The following is an 18,621-nucleotide window of genomic DNA, read 5'->3' on the forward strand; positions in this document are numbered from 1 at the left end:
GGCTTTTATAGTTGACTGAGGATGTGCACTTAAGTCATGTAGGACGCTGTTATATGCTGTTTGCTTTCTAAAAATGTCACTATGGATGACTCCCTGTTTCACATAAAGCTTGAAATCCAAAAATTCCATCTCCTTTTTGTAGTACTTCATAGTAAGTTTGAAATTAAATCTGTTGGTGTTAAGATAGGCATAATATGTCTCTAGATCTTTCACATATGTCCAGACCTGACTTTACTTATCCCTGCTACTTTGGTCTAAAGCCTGTTCCATTCAAAGGCTTCAAGGTGTCCAGAATATGGTCGTCGGTTTGATTTACCATTTTAGGAAATTTGTGAGGGATGTGGTGTCTGATGCCTGGAGGCAGCTTCACTTGCTTGCTGTGACCCAAAGCACTCAGCTTCAGGTAGGATGCAATGTCTCTAAATCCTTCCATGGTATTGGCCCCCATATCTTCCAGGGCCTTTAATTTGTGGTTCTACTATTCAAACCTACTCAGTGTGGGGGCCTGGAGTTTTCTACTCCGAGTCCCTCAATAGGAGATAAACGCCCTCTTAATTTGCAGCAGACTGAAATCTATTCTGCTTTCCAAAGAGCCCTTGAAACCTGCGATTTCTGTTGAGACTGTTGTCTGTTTTCTTTCTTGCAGATTGCTTCCTGTTTTTTGAAGAGTGAATAAAATGCTAGCGCCAAGATTATTTTGGGTATCCATTCTGTTCTACAAACATCACCACTCACTCACTCAATCACCCACTACGTTTTTATATTCTCTTTTTTACTTGTACTACCACGAGGTGTTTTGCCTAGTCAAAAGGAAGCATGTGAGGGTTGGTGCAAATATCAAATATATGGGGCATAGAGAGAAACATGGTTGGCGACATGAAATAGACACATGTAATTTCCCACATCAACTTTTTAAATGAAGGTGGTCCTTTAGCAAAATATATACAAAGATGTGAATTGCACCTTTGAACGCCATATCTGTATCTTACATACTTTTTTTTACATTTTAATTGCATTATGCTTTTCACATTTCCACTTTAGAACTGTGATAATATGATTGATATCCAATGTATACCTAATTAAAAATTAAATTCACAGGAAATCAATACCGTAATAAAATGTCATGGGATGTATATTTTAGCTATATAAAAATACACTGAATTTTCATAGATTTTTACAAAAATTACAATAATAAAAAAATAATATACAGGTAGGTACATATCTTAGTGACATATAGGCTTTTAAAATGTAAGTAGCGTATTTGATAGATTTTTGTAAATTACCTTTTAGGTAAAAACTATGGTAAAGTGCAGAGTATACCTCGGTGTATATCATGCAAGTATTGCTTGTCCTAAAATACTACTACAAATACTGGGCAGGAAGTTTCATGAAAGTCATTCACAGTCTGTGGAGAGCAGTAGGCCGGCTCCAGATAACTATACTCTCCAGTGGAGTTTATGCGCTTTAATTTATATTCATGGATGTGCCTCCACCAGACGAGAATACCCAGCTCTACTGTTTATCCTCAGCCTGGCATTTTATTCTGAATATTATTCAATTTTACGCAGAAATATAGAAGGATTTTCAGAAATAATTCGTGGATAGGGAAGTGTAAGATGAGTTATGCTACCCCTCAGGTGAGCCAAGAGAGTAAAAAACCTATTCCCCAGGCCAGATCGTATTTATGTATTTATGATTGCACACATAGCCACAGATGAAAAATAACAGTTTATTTTATAATATGCTTTCCTCTCTTAGCTGCCCTTCAATTACTCGCTTTCTTTTTTAAAGAGTGGGTAATTCTAGATACACCTCTCATCATTTGTGCTTCATTCAGCTTTGCACTTTTTAAAAATATCTGGATAGTATTTTAATGCTGTCCATGGTGTGAAAATTTGCTAATGATCATAACTTTTTGCTAGACAGTAGTATGCTACTTCTGTGCTGCTAGGTCTGGGGTGCTCCAACGTATATAGATTTCTAAAGTTTAGATAAAGCATTCATGTGCCTCACCCAGCACCCTATACTGTCACTCTCCACAAGCACACACAGACCAAGACGACTCAAACCCTCACAAAGCATTCACACAAAACATAGACTCAACCTTATTATACACATCCCACTAACTACAACACGCCCTACCAAACTCACATTCGAACTAATGCACATTGAGTCTTGCTCTGCAGTACGCCATTCACCAAACATCAAAGACCTCATCACCCATCATAAGAGTGACAACTGTTTCATGACAGAAACATGGTACACTCACTAGTCCTCACACTCCCTTGACGTCCTTCTTCCCACAGGCTGCAGCATCCATCATATGGACTGTGCACATAACACGGGTGGAGGCCACGCTCTCATCAATTAGTCCTCCGGGTCTTGCACCCTAGGCTAGCAAGTAACACTCAACTCCATGGAAGTGCTAACATGCCACTGCCCACTCTTTGCAACTCAGACTGCCACCTTCCATCCTATCTATAATCTTCCAAGCAGTACAAAAACTTCATTGATGAATTGTCACATCTCCTTGCCACCTCATCAATGCAACATGCCCATACCACTCTCTTGGGCGATTACAACCTCCCAGACATAGCACGCTCAAAAGACACAAGAGACACCCACCTCAAATTCATTGAAACACTTAACTTGGTAAAGCATTTTCATAGCCAACACACTTCAAAGGCCACACGCTCAACATTGTTTTCTCGAAATGATCAGCAATCTATTTTTTCATTTGTTGAGGCGCATCATAATCACGAGTAGTCCCACCGCATATTTTCCTTTGTCTTATTAACATGAGACAGTAGAATGTGAAGTGTAATAACGTGAATTGTGGCGTATTAGGGATATTTTAATCTAAACGTGAAGAGATTACCTTTGAATGTAGATGTGATAAGCTAGCCGAATGGATGAAGAACAGCCGCCTGAAACTGAACTCGGACAAGACGGAAGTTCTCATCCTGGGATCCTCACCCTCCGCCTGGGACGACTCCTGGTGGCCCCCCGCCCTAGGCAGCGCACCCAAACCGACAGACCACGCACGCAACCTGGGCTTCATCCTGGACTCCTCCCTCTCCATGACCAGACAAGTCAACGCCGTCTCCTCGTCGTGCTTCAACATCCTGCGCATGCTACGTAAGATCTTCCGGTAGATCCCCACCGAGACCAGGAAGACGGTCACCCAGGCCCTCGTCACCAGCCGTCTGGACTACGGCAACTCCCTCTACGCCGGAACCACCCCCAAACTCCAGAAGAGACTCCAACGGATCCAGAACGCCTCAGCCAGACTCATCCTGGACATCCCCCATCGCAGCCACATCTCCGGACACCTGGGAGACCTGCACTGGCTCCCGGTCAACAAGAGAATCACCTTCCTTCTCCTCACCCACGCACACCAAGCCCTACACAACCAAGGCCCAGGATACCTCAACAGCCGCATCAACTTCTATGCTCCCAAACGCCAGCTTCGATCGACAGGCCACGCTCTCGCCGCCGTCCCCCACATCCGAAGAGCCACCACAGGGGGACGGTCCTTCTCCTACCTCGCCGCCAAAACTTGGAACTCCCTCCCGACCCACCTCCGCCTGACCCAGGACCACCTCGCCTTCAGGAAGCAACTCAAGACCTGGCTGTTCGAGCAGCAGCGGACCCCCCCCCTAGCGCCTTGAGACCCTCTGGGTGAGTAGTGCGCTATATAAATGCCGTGATTGCTTTTAAGCTGAAAACATTGTTGATCTACCCAAGATGGCGGATTGACACCGCCGGAGTGGAGGACGCTGAGACGGGTCCGGGTGGAAACTACGCGGTAATGACCCGACACAGCACACAGCATACGGGCTGAGAATTGCAGTTGCCCGCTTCACGCTATAATACAGAACAATTTAAGAAACTCACCACGCTAACAGATTTAATTTAAGAGGATTGAATACGAAGGCTGATGTGGCAGCTACGGCTGATTGGGAGCCGTATCCTGAGTCTGTTGCATTTTGCCGGCACAGAGAAGATTGAAATTGCATTACGTTTGCCTCGAGAGCCCACAGGGATTTGGCTGGGCTGGGCGAGCCTTTCAAAGTGGATGAGATTAGGATCAGCTTCAACGGCAGTCCGCTGGTTAGGTCTGCGTTCCCCCACGGCACCGGCTGCAGCACGGCCAGAGAGAACGAGCGTCAGCGGGATGGCGCCGAAACCTCCCACACGGACAACTCGCAACACAGCAGCAAGCGGGAGAGCGGGGGCCTCGGCGGTATCATTATCAGTGACCGCCATAAACGAAATCCTGGCAAGTAAAAAGCCTCTACCTGTAACCAGCATTGTGGAAACGGCTTTGAATGTTGATCAGGAGATGCAGCATGGAGCAAGCGGGAGAGCGGGAACCTCGGCGGCAGAAAGCTCAGTGACTGTAATTGTTAACGAAGCGGCTTCGAATCCTGAGCAACAGCATTCTGAAACATTGGAAGGAGAGAAAACCCCAGCTTACTCGAAAGGTAATGCAGACGAAGGAGGCCTTGTGAGTGGTAACGCTGCAAACGAAGGGGAGCAGAATAATATAAAAGAGGCGGAGAAGCTACTTCAAAGTGGCGCCAAAACAATACAAGATGCTACTACTTTAGTGGCCTCAGGGATAGTTGGAACGGAAAAAGGGGCAAATGATTTAACTTCTATCCCTACTGTCACTTTTGCTGACCCCACAGAACCCCTAGAACTTCAATCCTCGACTTTGAATTTGTCCAACATAGATATTAACGCAAGTACCTCTCATGCTGATTTAACTAGTACTATTAGCACTGCTAACATGACCTCAGTCAAAGGGTGTACCGTGGGGGTGGAAGAAACAGAGGGATGTGAAAATGCTGATAACTTAGACTTTGTCGAAACGGATGAAGAATATGTGGATGTTAATGAACAAGGGAGTAACACGCCCTTAAATACGATCAAAGACAAAAATAAAACTTTGAATTCCAAAAAATCGAAGGGCAAAAATAAGAATAAGATTGCAAAAAATTACAAGCAAATCTAAAACAAGTACCTTGAAGGCGATTGCTGAAAACAGCCCTATCAGACAGTGGGTACAGGCCAAGGGTGGTGTAAAAACTATGGCATTGCGACTATCTGGTAATAGCCCTAATGATTCAAACACTACTCCTACAGATTCAAAAAAGGTTAATGCTCCACTCAGTCCTATTCAACCCATTATCTCTAATAAGTCAAAGACCTCTGGGAGTAGTACATCAGACCAGCCACACCCACACCCTTCTGCATCGATCCCGATATTTGTTAAAGATAACTCTGCTCCCTTATCAATTGACTGCAGTAATGTCAGCAGTAACAATGGTAATAATGGTAATAGCGGTAATGGCAGTATAATCGATGATATGTCTAACGCTCCGAGGGCACCTATTCCAGAGGTGGTAAGGACACCATTAGGTGAGTCTATACAAGAAGTACATCTGGAAGACACTGCTTCATTTCCATCTACAACAGAGTGGATCCCGCAAGGGGAAGTGTCTGCTTCTTTTCAGACTATCCTGCACCTTTTAAATGAACAGAAACAAGAAGCAAAAAAACATTATCATCAAATGAGAGAAGACAATAATAGAACTCAAATTTCTCTGCAAGAGATGGCGTGTAAATTGGGGGCAGTGTCGCAAGACATAGAGGAATTGCAGCAAAGGGTGGTGGTTACAGAAGAGAAATCACAACGCTCTGAAGTGGAAGTAAATAGGCATGCCTCTCAACTACTCCAGATGCAAGCCAAACTGGAAGATTTGGAGAATAGACATAGGAGACAGAACCTTCGGGTTTTTGGTATTGCTGAAGGAGCGGAGGGGGCGGATCCGAGGGCATATATTACTCATTTGTTCCAAAAAGCCTTTCCTGACCTTTCAGACTGGGACTGGGACTCTCAGATTCAACGGGCTCATCGATTACCCCTAGTCCAGAGAGATAAGAGTGGTAAATTTCCAAGACCAATTTTGATCTACATTGGTAACTATCTGTTTCGACAAGCCATTTCTTTAAAAGCACGCCCTAATACTCCAGTCACTATTGACTCTACCACCTTCTTTGTGAGATCAGATTTAAGTAAACTGTCGCTAGAAAAGCGATGGAAACTGAAACAATTCATAGATCCGATTAAAGAACTTGGATTTCAAGCTTATTTGCAAGAACCTGCAAAGCTGAAAGTGATAAAAAATGGCCGGTCATATTTTTTTTAGAAGTAAATGAGATCGAAAAAGCAATTGCTTCATGGCGAGTTGGGAAATGAATGAACTAAGGATTAATGGTTAGCATATATGGTTGCGCTGTTTCTTCCGGTATTATTGGAAATATTTGTGTTAATATCTTTTTCTTGGTAACTCTCTAAAATTTTACAGGTTACTTAGATGATTGCTTATATGACTAGGTTACAACTGTGATAATGAGAAGTGGGCAACACTGGGTGATTTTCTCTTTTACTGTGTCGTAATGACTAATTTTGAATACCTGGACCCTATTAGCGTCCTATCCGCTCATCAACTGCCAGGGGAACGGCAGTCAACAGAATAGGGGGATCTGCAGGTAAACACGGGGCGGGGGGAGGGAGAAGCAGAGTGTGGGGTGGGCAAAGGGAAGAAATGGCTTGGGGTAAAAAATGCATCAAAGGACACAAAAATGACAAAAAAATTAAGAAGTTTTATAAGGCACTGCTGATTGTTTATAGTGGCCGCATGGATAAGGAAATATATACTTGGAAATGCATTTAATAAAGTGTTTAACCTGGAATGTGTCAGGATTAAACAATAAAATAAAGCGCCGTCTTGTTTTTGAGGAGCTTAGGATGTATAACCCGCAAATAGTAGTTCTTACTGAAACTCATATCGCTTATAAAGATAAACATCTGATCAAACAATTAGGATATGATCCCTTAGTTTGCACTGAATTTAATGCTTCAATTCGTGGAGTAGCGATTTTAAAACATAAGGGACTGAAATGTGAGATAATTAAGACTCTAACTGATAAAGCTGGCAGATGGGCGATAGTGCAGATAAAGCTAGGAAACTGTAAATTTACAATATGCGGAGTTTATGCATCCAATCAAGACGAGCCTATAATTTTTGATCAGATTAATATGGAACTACTTGGCTGGGGGGGGAGCATATTGTGCTAGGAGATTTTAGTTGCATAATGAATTATAAATTGGATATTACTAGAAAAAATGCCTTTCAAAGAATGAGGAAAACCAGAGCTGCAATTCTGGATTTGGCAGCAATACATCTTTTAAAAGATGTATGGAGATGTCTAAACCCTAAAATAGCCGGCTATACATTTTACTCTGCTGCACATAAGGTATGCTCACGCATAGACATGATATGGGCTTCAGACTTGATTCTTGGTAATTGTTCGATGGCTATACATCCAAGGGTGACATCCGATCATAACCCGATTTCTATAACATTTGCACTAACAAATGAGGAAGCCACCTCCCGCTCTTTTTCATTTCCTCGCTATTTATTTTCTGATACGATGTTTATAATTCAACTTAAGGAGCATATAAAAGAGTTTATTGACATTAACATACACTCCAGTTCACCCTGGATAGTATGGGATTCTTGTAAAGCTAGCATACGTGGATTTACCCAGCAATACATATGGCGACAAAACAAAGAACTTCGAACCTTAAATCAGCAAAGGCTCGCTGAAATCCGAGATATTGAACTCCAGATGTCTGATGCTATTTGTAATGGTGCTTCAAATCTAGAGGAATTAAACTTCAAACTAATAGAGCTTAAAGCTGCAATAAAAGACCTTCTAAGGAATAAAAGCATAAACAAACTAAAAAAATACCAATTAGATCAGTATGAAAATGGAGATAAAAGTGGTAAACTTTTGGCTTACAAAGTTGCGGAAGATCGATCTACTAATATGGTTAAAGAAATTAAAGGGGACAATAATCAATTATTTTGTGATCCAAAATCAATTTGCTTCCTTCTATCAAAATCTATATACACCGGAAGTAGCTATTTCAGATGATTGCATTAACAACTATATTAATGTAAACAAAGTTAATAATTTAGAGCCGGAACAATCGGCTCAATTAGTGGGCGATATTACGCCATTAGAAATTAGGGGGGCAATTAAATCTTTAGCGATAGGCAAAGCCGTAGGGGAAGATCTTATCCCTCTGGAACTTTATAAATATTGTATCGAAGAATTAATATCATTATTCTCTGATGTGATTAGTGCTATTGGTAAAGGGCAACAAGCACCTAGATCTTGAAATTTGACCCAAATTATTTTCTTTTTAAAAAAGGGCAAAGCACCCCAAGAGAGGGGATCTTATAGGCCAATTTCACTTATTAATAGTGACGCAAAAATCTTTGCTAAAATATTGGCTACTAGATTAGCTCCATACATGTCCCAACTTGTTTCTCCCCAACAACATGGTTTTATTCCTAAACGTGACACCACAGCGCATATCAATATGGCTATATCGGCCTTTGATGCAGCACGGACTAAACTCACCCCACTCGGTATGATTTTATTAGATGCAGAAAAAGCATTTGACCGTGTGGGGTGGGGTTATCTGTGGGCAGTCTTACAGGCATTTGGTATTAAAGGTCCACTTTTACGATGGATCCAATCAATATATGATAATCCTATGGGTAAGGTCTCATATATGGGGGAATGCTCTTCTTTGTTTTCCATTAAAAGGGGGACAAGGCAGGGGTGTCCTTTATCACCCCTGCTTTTTGCTCTTGCAATAGAACATTTTTTAATTGCCCTACAACGTCAAACTTTAATTTGCCCTTTTATTAATGGCTCAAATAAATTAGATATAACTGTATATGCCGATGATATTGCCGTTTTTTCGCCAGATGTTGTTAAAACTATGAAAGGTATTTTAATAGAAGCAGGTACATATGGCTCTGTTTCTGGATACAGACTTAATACCACAAAAACTCAGGTTGTCATGAATTATCAACCAACCACCCCTATTTCTGGAACAAGTAGCGCAGCCACCTACTTAGGTGTTAAAATCTCCTCGGATATTGATTCTATCATAGGATTAAATTATGAACCTCTACTAAAAGAAACCGCCATGCAACTTAAGAAATGGCATAAACTGCCAATTAGTATGATTGGTCGAATAAATTTAATAAAAATGAAAATTCTGCCTACATTTTTATACTTGTTTCGAGCGATTCCTTTGACTCGGATATGCAGTCTGACAGTTATGGATAAATGCCTATATTTTCACAGGTTCCTACTAGGATTGGACGCTAATATGTTTCTTTATAGGATGAATGACCCCAACTATTTTAAAAGGGTTAAATTTAAGACTATAAGGGACACCGTGAGTGTCTGGCGATCTATTATGGTAAAATGCAATACCTCTTTCTTTCATTGTAAAACACCTTTATGGGGCAATCCCGGTTTCCCTACTATTTTTCATGATCCAGCTTGTCGAATGTTTTTAAACTCCGGTATTAGATTTTTGGGTGATCTATATGATCATCAGGGCTTTATGTCATTTGATAAAATGAAATACTGTTATAATATACCTGAACTGGCAAGATTTAAATACTATCAGATCAAAGACTTCTTGGTGAAGAAATTAGAACTCACTGCAGTATTAGATTCCGAGATATGGGATTGCATTTATAGAGATGTAGATAAATCTATCATAAGCTTAGGATATAAGCTTTTGTCTAATCTTAGGACCAGCGATGTTACTACTCTAGCAGAGAAATGGAATAGGAAATTGGCAGTGAATGTTCCAACTGATTTAATTACTGCATCTCTTAAAAGTCTTAATGTATCTGTTCAATCTTCCAGCTTAAAACTACAAATGTTTAAAACTGTCTGTCAATTATATTACACCCCTGAAAGGATACTCAAATGGGCAACGAATAATAATTATTCTGACAGAACAAAATGCCCTAAATGCGATATGAGTGGTGCGGATATTGTCCACATGTTTTTCTCTTGCCCTCATCTTAATGAATACTGGGAAGGAATAATTAAAGTGATCTCTGATAGACTTGAGCAACCCATCTCACTCTCACACACTGATGTTTGTGTGGGCATCAACGGGGGTGAAATGTTTAGAAATCTATTGAATATCCTAATCACTTGTGCAAGGTTAATTATTGCTAGAACCTGGATCCAAAAGAATCCACCAATAGTTTTGGAATGGTGGAGTCTGGTTAAGGAAATCTATAGTATGGAAACCGCTATTGCGGATTCAAGGGGACTACAGGCCAGACGAAAAATCGACAGAATCTGGGGTGTATTTATGTCTCAATAATCTTCATTTAAAATCTATGTTTATTTGACTTTATCTATATCTTTGTTACGGCCTAAGTAATGATGTATAACTATCTAATGTAGCCTTTAAGAACTGTTATATATTCTTTTTTCTTTTGTAAAAATGAAATATTTATTTTTGCTTCTGTGCTCCTTTGATGCGAATAAAAACTTATAAAAAAAAAAAAAAAAAAAAAAGCTGAAAACATTCACGTGCAGCATTCTTGTAAACCACGGACAATTATTCATGTATTTAATGTGCTTACGTAATGTGCTAATTTAGAAGTAATCGGTAGAGAGTGTTCACTTTATTTGTAATTTCATAATGCCTGCGTGCCATTTTCTTAAGTTGGCCTATTTCTATAGGCCTGAAATGTATTTTCCCTGGAAGGTCTTGCATTATATTTAATAGTTGAATTTCATGTGCATGCTGGATTTGTTCTTTCTCATGTTTCTGTTGCAGGTGGAAGAATCATCCTTGTTAGTTAGAATAATGTCTTTCTTTTACAAGTTAGGCTTAGGGAGAAGAGGATACTTTGAGCGTTGATACTGATAGTGGAGAATTGTTGTTCTTTCTCATTGGAGAAAGCCTGGGAATCAAGGTCTTCTCGCTAAGGCTTGACCTCATGGAAAGTTACCTATGAGGAGGTGGTCTGACTGGATGGCGTGATTCGTAAAGAACACTGGGATGCTACCTGTGGTATTGATGTATCATAACTGGGGAAAGTGCCTGGGGGACTTCTGCCTTGCCTTGAGAGAGAATATCTTAGAATGAGCTCTGTAGCTTTATGCTATTTGGCCCAACAGATGTGAGGAGAATTCTTAGGAAGACTTCACACACTGACACATAACTAATCTTACCTTGGGAATTGCTATGTAGGGATGTCACCTTAGTGCTAGTGTGGGGACAGCTTGTTGTTTTCTACCCACAAACTTCTGATGAAGGGTTGTTATGAACCCCAATGTACCCCAATATAGGCCTAGGTAGTTGCACAACCTTTTACCTGTATTTGTCCTACCTTGTTCTACATAACTGTTCTGGCGCTGACCTTTTACCCAGTTAGGTGCTGAATAAATGTTGTGTGGTTTACCCTGAAAACTAGCCTCATTTATTAGCATTAGGATTCTCAGTACCACAGCAGGATTACCATCTTCTGCATAATAACTCTGTATAAGGGTCACCACTATGGTCATCCGTGACCGACATGCCCACAGTACCATGACACATCTAGGTAGAACCCCTGATAGTATCTTTCGGGTATATAAGCACCATCTCTTCGCTGGGCAAAGGAGAGGAGAGGAAGCTTCCATGCTGACCCACTGAAATGAGATGCTGAGGCCCCCGCACACAGACACTCCAGCAAGCAGTGGTCTGACATTCCTTGTGGGGTGTCCAACTCGAGACCAAGACCAGGGTCCTTTGTTCTCTCACATCAGGTAATGGGGCTGGCTCTTTCCTAGGGGGATTCTTGGATAGACACGTATATACATGCTAGGTACATCTAGTTAGGGCTTGCATCATAGGAGTACACACTATTATTGTCATGTATCTATATCCTGCATATATTCATTGTTTTAGCACTATAGTAGAGTTCTACCTTTGATTTACTCTATTAGTGCTTATAACCATATACATCTGTTTCTGTCTAATGGTTGTTGCAGCACATGTATTTTATACTAGAATGCTGCTGGTTCAATGAATACTTATTGAAAACATCCCCATCATTTATTCTGTATATCTCTTTGAGAGCAAGTAAGTACAAGTGACTGAGGGAAAAGTACTGTACTGTTTCCACGATCCCTGAGGGGTCAGGTTTGTCATGTTCAATAGTTGACAGAAACTATTCGCTCCTTGGTGAGGTTGTGGGGCTTGTAGTGGCACTTTGAGCTAGCTAGTCTACAGACAATTTTTTTTTTATTTTACAGAGTTTTATATTGCACAAACTTGACCCAAATTGGGTATCAGAGCGCTTTACATAGCACCAGTTGCATTACATGAGGACACAATATATTTTTTTGTTAGGCATGGGGAAATTAAAGCCATATGTATCAAGCTAATTTTTAGTCGCAAACTCTGTGAATCGCAAAAAACAGTGTTTGCGACAAAAAATGTGCTATTCCCAATGTATGAAGCACAATCGCATCGCAAAATGAGAAATCGCTAAAATAGCGATTCCTTACGTTGCGAGACCCTGAATTCTGCAATTTCCCTAGTGATTCTTTATTTTGCAATTACCTCAGTTAGCTAAATTCTCAAATGGGGTAATCGCAAAACAAGGAATCACTATGGAATATATGAAATAATCGCAATTAGCGATTTAACGAAATTCGCATTTTAGAGAACCGCAATTAACACCAAGTAGGAGCAGGTGGTAACCAGGTGCAAACTATATAAGGAGTCCCACAATGCAACAGAGTTTTTCCACAATGGCTGGGCTTTACGTGATATCCAGGAGGCTGCGACTCAGAGCTGCTGCACAGAGGAGGAGATGCCAGGAGAGGATATTCCGTGCACGCATTGCCATCTTCCAGCGCACTGAGGAGGACATCCATACACACTACAGGCTGGATGAAGAGAGCATCCTTGATTTAATTGATGAACTCAAACCCTTCCTTGAACATCCCACATACAGGACACACTCCAGTCCACACCCACATCCAGGTCCTGTGCTCACTGCACCTCTTGGCATTAGGTAGTTTCCAGGTGGTGATAGCCTCAGCAGGAGGGGTGTCACAAAGTGCACTTTCGCGCTTTTTCCACGTGTTCCTTGATGCCATGGTACAGAGGCTGCATCACCACATTTACTTCCCAAGCACCCCACAGGCACTAGACTAGACCAAACAGGACTTCTATCAAGTAGCCCAATTTCCCCACGTCATTGGATGCATAGATGGGACACACGTTGCAAAATCCCCCCCCTCCCAGAATGAGTATGTGTTCATGAATCGCAAATCCTACCATTCCCTGAACATACAGGTGGTGTGTGATGCCAAACACATCATCACAGACATGGTTGCCAAATACCCTGGCAGCACGCACAACTCTTACATCTTCCGTCACAGTGGGATACACAGTAAACTCACAAGTGGGGAGTTTGGCGAGGGCTATCGACTAGGTAAATGCATTTGAACAGAGGCCACACTTGTTAAGGATAGCATGTGCAGGACAGTGTTTAACCATATTCCTCCCACCCCACAGGTGACAGTGCATATGCAGTCCGTGACTTCATACTGACCCCCTACCTCAATCCATCCAACGCAGCGGAGCGGCAGTAGAACAGCGCCCACATAGCAACTAGAGGCACCATTGAGAGGACATTTGGGATACTCAAGAGCAGATTCAGATACCTTCACAAGAGTGGAGGGGCACTACAATACAGCCCACAAACCTGTTGCAAGATAGTGGTAGCATGTGACATGCTGCACAACATCGCCACACCAGTGGAGCTCAGTGAATCAGACTCATCAGATGTGGAGGGGCCAGCTCCAGGACGCATGCCAGCCGGTGTAGTTGGTGCAGCTGCTGAGCGCCAGAGGCGAGATGAGATTACACACAACTATTTCTAGGTAAGAGAAAATGACACAATGCTAGATATCATTTGTCAGACTGTGTTTTATTCCTTAACATCAGGATTATTAACGTCACTGTAGGAAGGGGGAGGCTCTAGTTGGCGCAGTGCAACACTAGCGACAAGCAGGGACTCTCTCTTCCTCGTCAGGGCTGAGGGTTACCTTCCAGACAACCTCTGCTTACCCTCTAGGTAGTGTGGCTTAAGCAGTCGTAGGCTAATCTTTGGGGCACATAGGGTTAAACACTTGCAATAGTACACCTTTACAACCAACCCACCACACAACGAGACCAGACTGTATTCTGTAAAAATATATATCTTTATATAGATTTTAAGCAGGCTTTGTGAATACAGTCAACGTACTTTACGATAACGGTTGCACATTACTCAGTTCAGGTTACCACAGTTCTTTCTAGCCGTTTAAGCGTTCTCTTAGGGCCCTCAGGCCGATGTCAACAAAGTTCTCGTGGAGCAGGCGGCTCTCGGGGGATCTGTCCCACGTCGCGTTGACTTCCCGGGGTCGCTGTTCGTTGCGGCTCTCAGCCGAGCATTTCACGGGTCATCCGGGGCAGCGGTGTTCTGTGGCGGCAGGGTCCTCTCCTCGTCGTCCGCTCCGACCCTGGCGGCGGCGGCTGTGCGGTGGTGGCAAGTGGCAGTACGGTCCCCAAGTGCAGGACGTACCCAGCCAAGTGCCGGTACAGCTGTGCGCTCACAGCTGGGCTGTCGGCAGGTTACCGACCTTGCGGATTCTCGCAGGGCAACTGTCCGTCTTTGCAGGTGAGTGGCTGTTCGTAGCGCAGTCCACTCGAGAGCTTGGACCGGACGGGTCCTCCTTTGCTTTGCTCTCGGGCTCCCGGTGCAGTTGCGGTCACGGTGTTCGGGCCAGCGGCGGCTGGTCCTCACTTTGCTTTCGCTGTTGCTTTGGGCCCCGGTCACGGTGGTCAGGTAGATGTCGTCGCCTTGGAGGAGATTCCTCCTTCGGTACTGCAGCGAGGGTCAGCACCCGCAGTCGCTTTCTTTCAGGGGGTAGCGCCCACTGGTCCTGGGGCGCTGGTCAGGGGGCAAGTTCAGTTGCAAGCCCTTGGAGATCTCTTTAGCAGAGTTTGGCACAAAGTAAAGCAAAAGTCTTCTCGTAGTCTTTTCTTCTTCCCCTCCTTCGGCAGCAAGGCACCAGACACAGGCAAGAGTCAGCACCCTTCCTTGTCTCTCACGGTCCTTCTCGTCGGGCAGAGTCCTTCTGTGGCCCAAACAGGATCTAATTTTCAAGGAGCAGGGCTCCTTCTTTATAGGCCAATTCTTTTGTTCTCGCAGGCCAGGGGGGCCTTTGCATAGCCACTCTCAGTCCTTGAGTACCCTGGTGGGTGTACTCCGGCTTCTGCTTTCAGTGTGAGGGGCAGGCGCATCAGACGCCCCACAGGAGGTGGAGCCAGCATTGTGCGGACAGGGGCGGCCAGAGTACCTTGTTGATGGGGGCTTCGCCCTTCCTGGGCCAGGTGCCGGCTGAGTCATCAGTCGCTCCCCAGGAGGGTGGAGCCAGCATTGTGGTGGCAGAGCACAGTTACAGTTCGAGTCAAGAGGCCCTCCCACCTCCCACTAAGGTGTAATCTGCGCATTCACCACCTGTCATCCCCCCAGCCCTGTCACTCACACGTCCCAGACAGTCAGATACACATACCAGCAGAGGCGGCTGAAATGGTTAGGCAAGCAAATGCTAACTTTCTAAAAGTAGCATTTGCAAACCCAGGATACTAAAATAAACTTTACTAAAAGAAATATCTTATCATCCTGAGTTCAGGCATACTAAACATGACTCGCTACCATGCTCCTTGAGCCTGCTGGGATTATAGGGTGTAATAATTCCAGCAGCTCAGTCTGGCCTAATGGAGCAGGTAGCCTTCAATAGTGAAATACGGTTTTGGGTGTAAGTCACTACTAGGACATGCCACACACATCAGGGCTTGTCTTACCTTACACCTACAACGCACCCTGCCCGCAGGCCTACCATAGGGGTGACTAATATGTAGTCAAGGGAAGGTTCGGGGCTGGCAAGTGGGTGCACTTGCCCAGCTAGCGTGGCAGTACGAGACCGCACGCGGGTTCTGCGGTCGCAGTTCCCAGACACATCTTTACGGCTGCTTCGGTGGGTGGCGCAACCAGCGCTGCAGGCCCACCAGCAGTATTGGCATCTACAAGCCCCGGCACTCTCTAGTGCACTTTACTAGGGACTAACAGTAAATCCAATGAACCAATCATGGATACCAATCGCATGTACAATTTACAGTAGGGAGAGCGTATGCACTTTAGCACTGGTCAGCAGTGGTAAAGTGCCCAGAGTCATTAAACCAAACAAAATAGGTCAGAGAGAGTATTGGAGGAAGGCAAAAAGTTTAGGGATGACCCTGCCAAGAGGTCCAGGTCCAACACAACCCCCTTCCAGCCAAAAGGCAGGGTAGACCAATCACCACTGTGATGGGCTTCCCTGCTTGGGGCGATAGAACATGGACCTGGCCCGCAACAGCAGGGGCACATTCCAGTTCTACGCCAATCAGAACCTATTTTAAATCCTCTGTACATACTCTCAGGGTCCACCCAGCTACTCCATGGGGCACCCTTCTCTTCCTCTGTGGACACCACCTGTGCAGCCTCGAACCTTAACTTGCTCACAGGTGTGTCCCAACAGACAATCATCAAATCACAGTGGCCACTGACAGTAGTCAGGGCTAAGACCCAGGCCTCATGCCTCTCAGGGCTCCCAAACCTCGGTGGCCTCAGAGAGCGGGGGGCAGTAGCCCCAGGTGCTTGGCACCCTTTGTCCACTCTCCCTCCTGTCAGGTCAGGTATGTCATCCTGGCACTGACCCACCAGCTCCAGGCCTGTACCTGGCAGCTGAACCAAAAACTGGGGTGGCCTCTCCCACACCCGGTCCTCCTCCTTGGGGCTCTGTACCCTCCCACCTGGAGTGGTACCCCCTTCCAGAATTGTCAGGGCACCTGTGGCAGGTGATCTGCACAATTCGCCCACCAGTTCAGGGGTGCTATCCTGCAACTGGGGCACCAGGTCAGGGGGGACACCCTGCACCTGGCTCTTAAACCTAGGGTCTAGACCCTCTAGTTGAACCGGGGTCAGAGGCGAGGACTTCCTCCCTCTGCACCCACTTCCAGAGTACTGCCCACTCCCAACTGGAGTGGTACCCCTAGAAGTGAAATGGGTCAGGACACTGATTACAGTGGTCCTGCCCTCCAGATCAGACAACACCTGAACCTGGCTCTCCAACTCAGGGACCCAACCCTGCAGTTGAATACTTGCCTGGTGCACCAGGACTTCCCGGGGAGCACGCATGCCCCCCCTGAGGGTGGCACATAGCTCATGTGCCGTGCGACAGTCTGCCTGGTGCAGATCTCCCAACCCCTGTCCATCTGACAGTGCGGGAAGATCCCCCAGGACAGAAGTGGTGTCCCCATGGTCATTCACTGGGGACGCAGCCCTGCTGGCTGGCCCCTGACCCACTGGTTCTTCCACTGGGGACTCCTTCCCCCTCTCGCCCCTCCTTCTGGACTTCTGCACTCTCCCAACTGGAGTGGTACTGCCAGACACCAGAACTACTGGAGCTCTGTTTACAGAGCCTCCACGTTCTATAGACACTGGGGGATCCCCCTCAGCGGGTGACTCATCCGGACAGCCTAGGCTCCCCACCTGGTGTTCCCTTAAAGAACCATCCAGGCTCTGAGACTGAGGTTGGGCACTACCAGGACAAAACCCATTCTCACTCCTTCCCCTCAAGGACAGAACGTGAGGCCCTACACCCCTCTCACTACTACAGGACCTAGCTGGGCTACTCTGCGCCACTTCCACCACTCTGGGCTGGAAGATACCGGAGCCACTCCCCACAGGATCACACCCCAATGCCTCTCCAGACCCACTGGAATCCACCACAAGGTCTGCCTCCAATGTGAGCTCCCTGGGGTCAGAGAACTCACTCTGCAACAGGTGTTGGCATAGCTCTGGAAAACTGGGACTTAAAGTATGCTCTCCCACAATTGGATTACACAGCCCCCTAGCAGGGTTAACCAAACTATCCTTCACCTCACCATCCAGCGCCTCACACACATACTGCACGCCATCCTTCTGAGACTGGCCAGACAGTAGCGGACTGTCTCTGTCACACAACCCACACTCTTCTGGGCGGTCCTTACACTCACCCACCAGGACCTCAACCATGGGGGAATCCCTCCCACCACTAGGACCATGAACTCCTACGCCAGTCACCCTATTCCCTTCAGGGTCGCTGCGCACTACTGGAGCTACCTCATGCCCTTGAACCTCCTGGTGTAAGTTAACCCCCTCCAAGTCAGGTGCCATATCTCTAGGTGCGCGCACTATGCTGTCAGCACTAGATACCTGAATGTTGCTGCCACCATCTGAGCTGGACTCCACCTCCAACTCAGCAAAGCTCAATCTCTGAGCTACACATATTTCTTGTTGCTGGGCTGAAGCCCTCCTGGCCTCAAGCCCCTCGAGCTCCATGTCAAGTTTCCTCATTCTTAAGTCATGCGCAAGCTCCATTTTCATTTCTTCCAGGGCCAACTTCTTGGTTTCAAGTTCCAGATGGATTTTTAATTCTGCCAGCTTCCTTTCATGATCTCGGGCGGCCTGTCTGTCCGCCAGCTCCTCTGGTGACAGACCTCGGCCAGAAACACTGCTACCCAATGGGGAGTTCGCACCCCTCCACTCTGGAGTTAGGGGTCCCTCCAGCTGCTGTTCT

Source organism: Lissotriton vulgaris, chromosome 11 (assembly GCF_964263255.1).
Source record: "Lissotriton vulgaris chromosome 11, aLisVul1.2, whole genome shotgun sequence".
NCBI lineage: Eukaryota > Metazoa > Chordata > Amphibia > Caudata > Salamandridae > Lissotriton > Lissotriton vulgaris.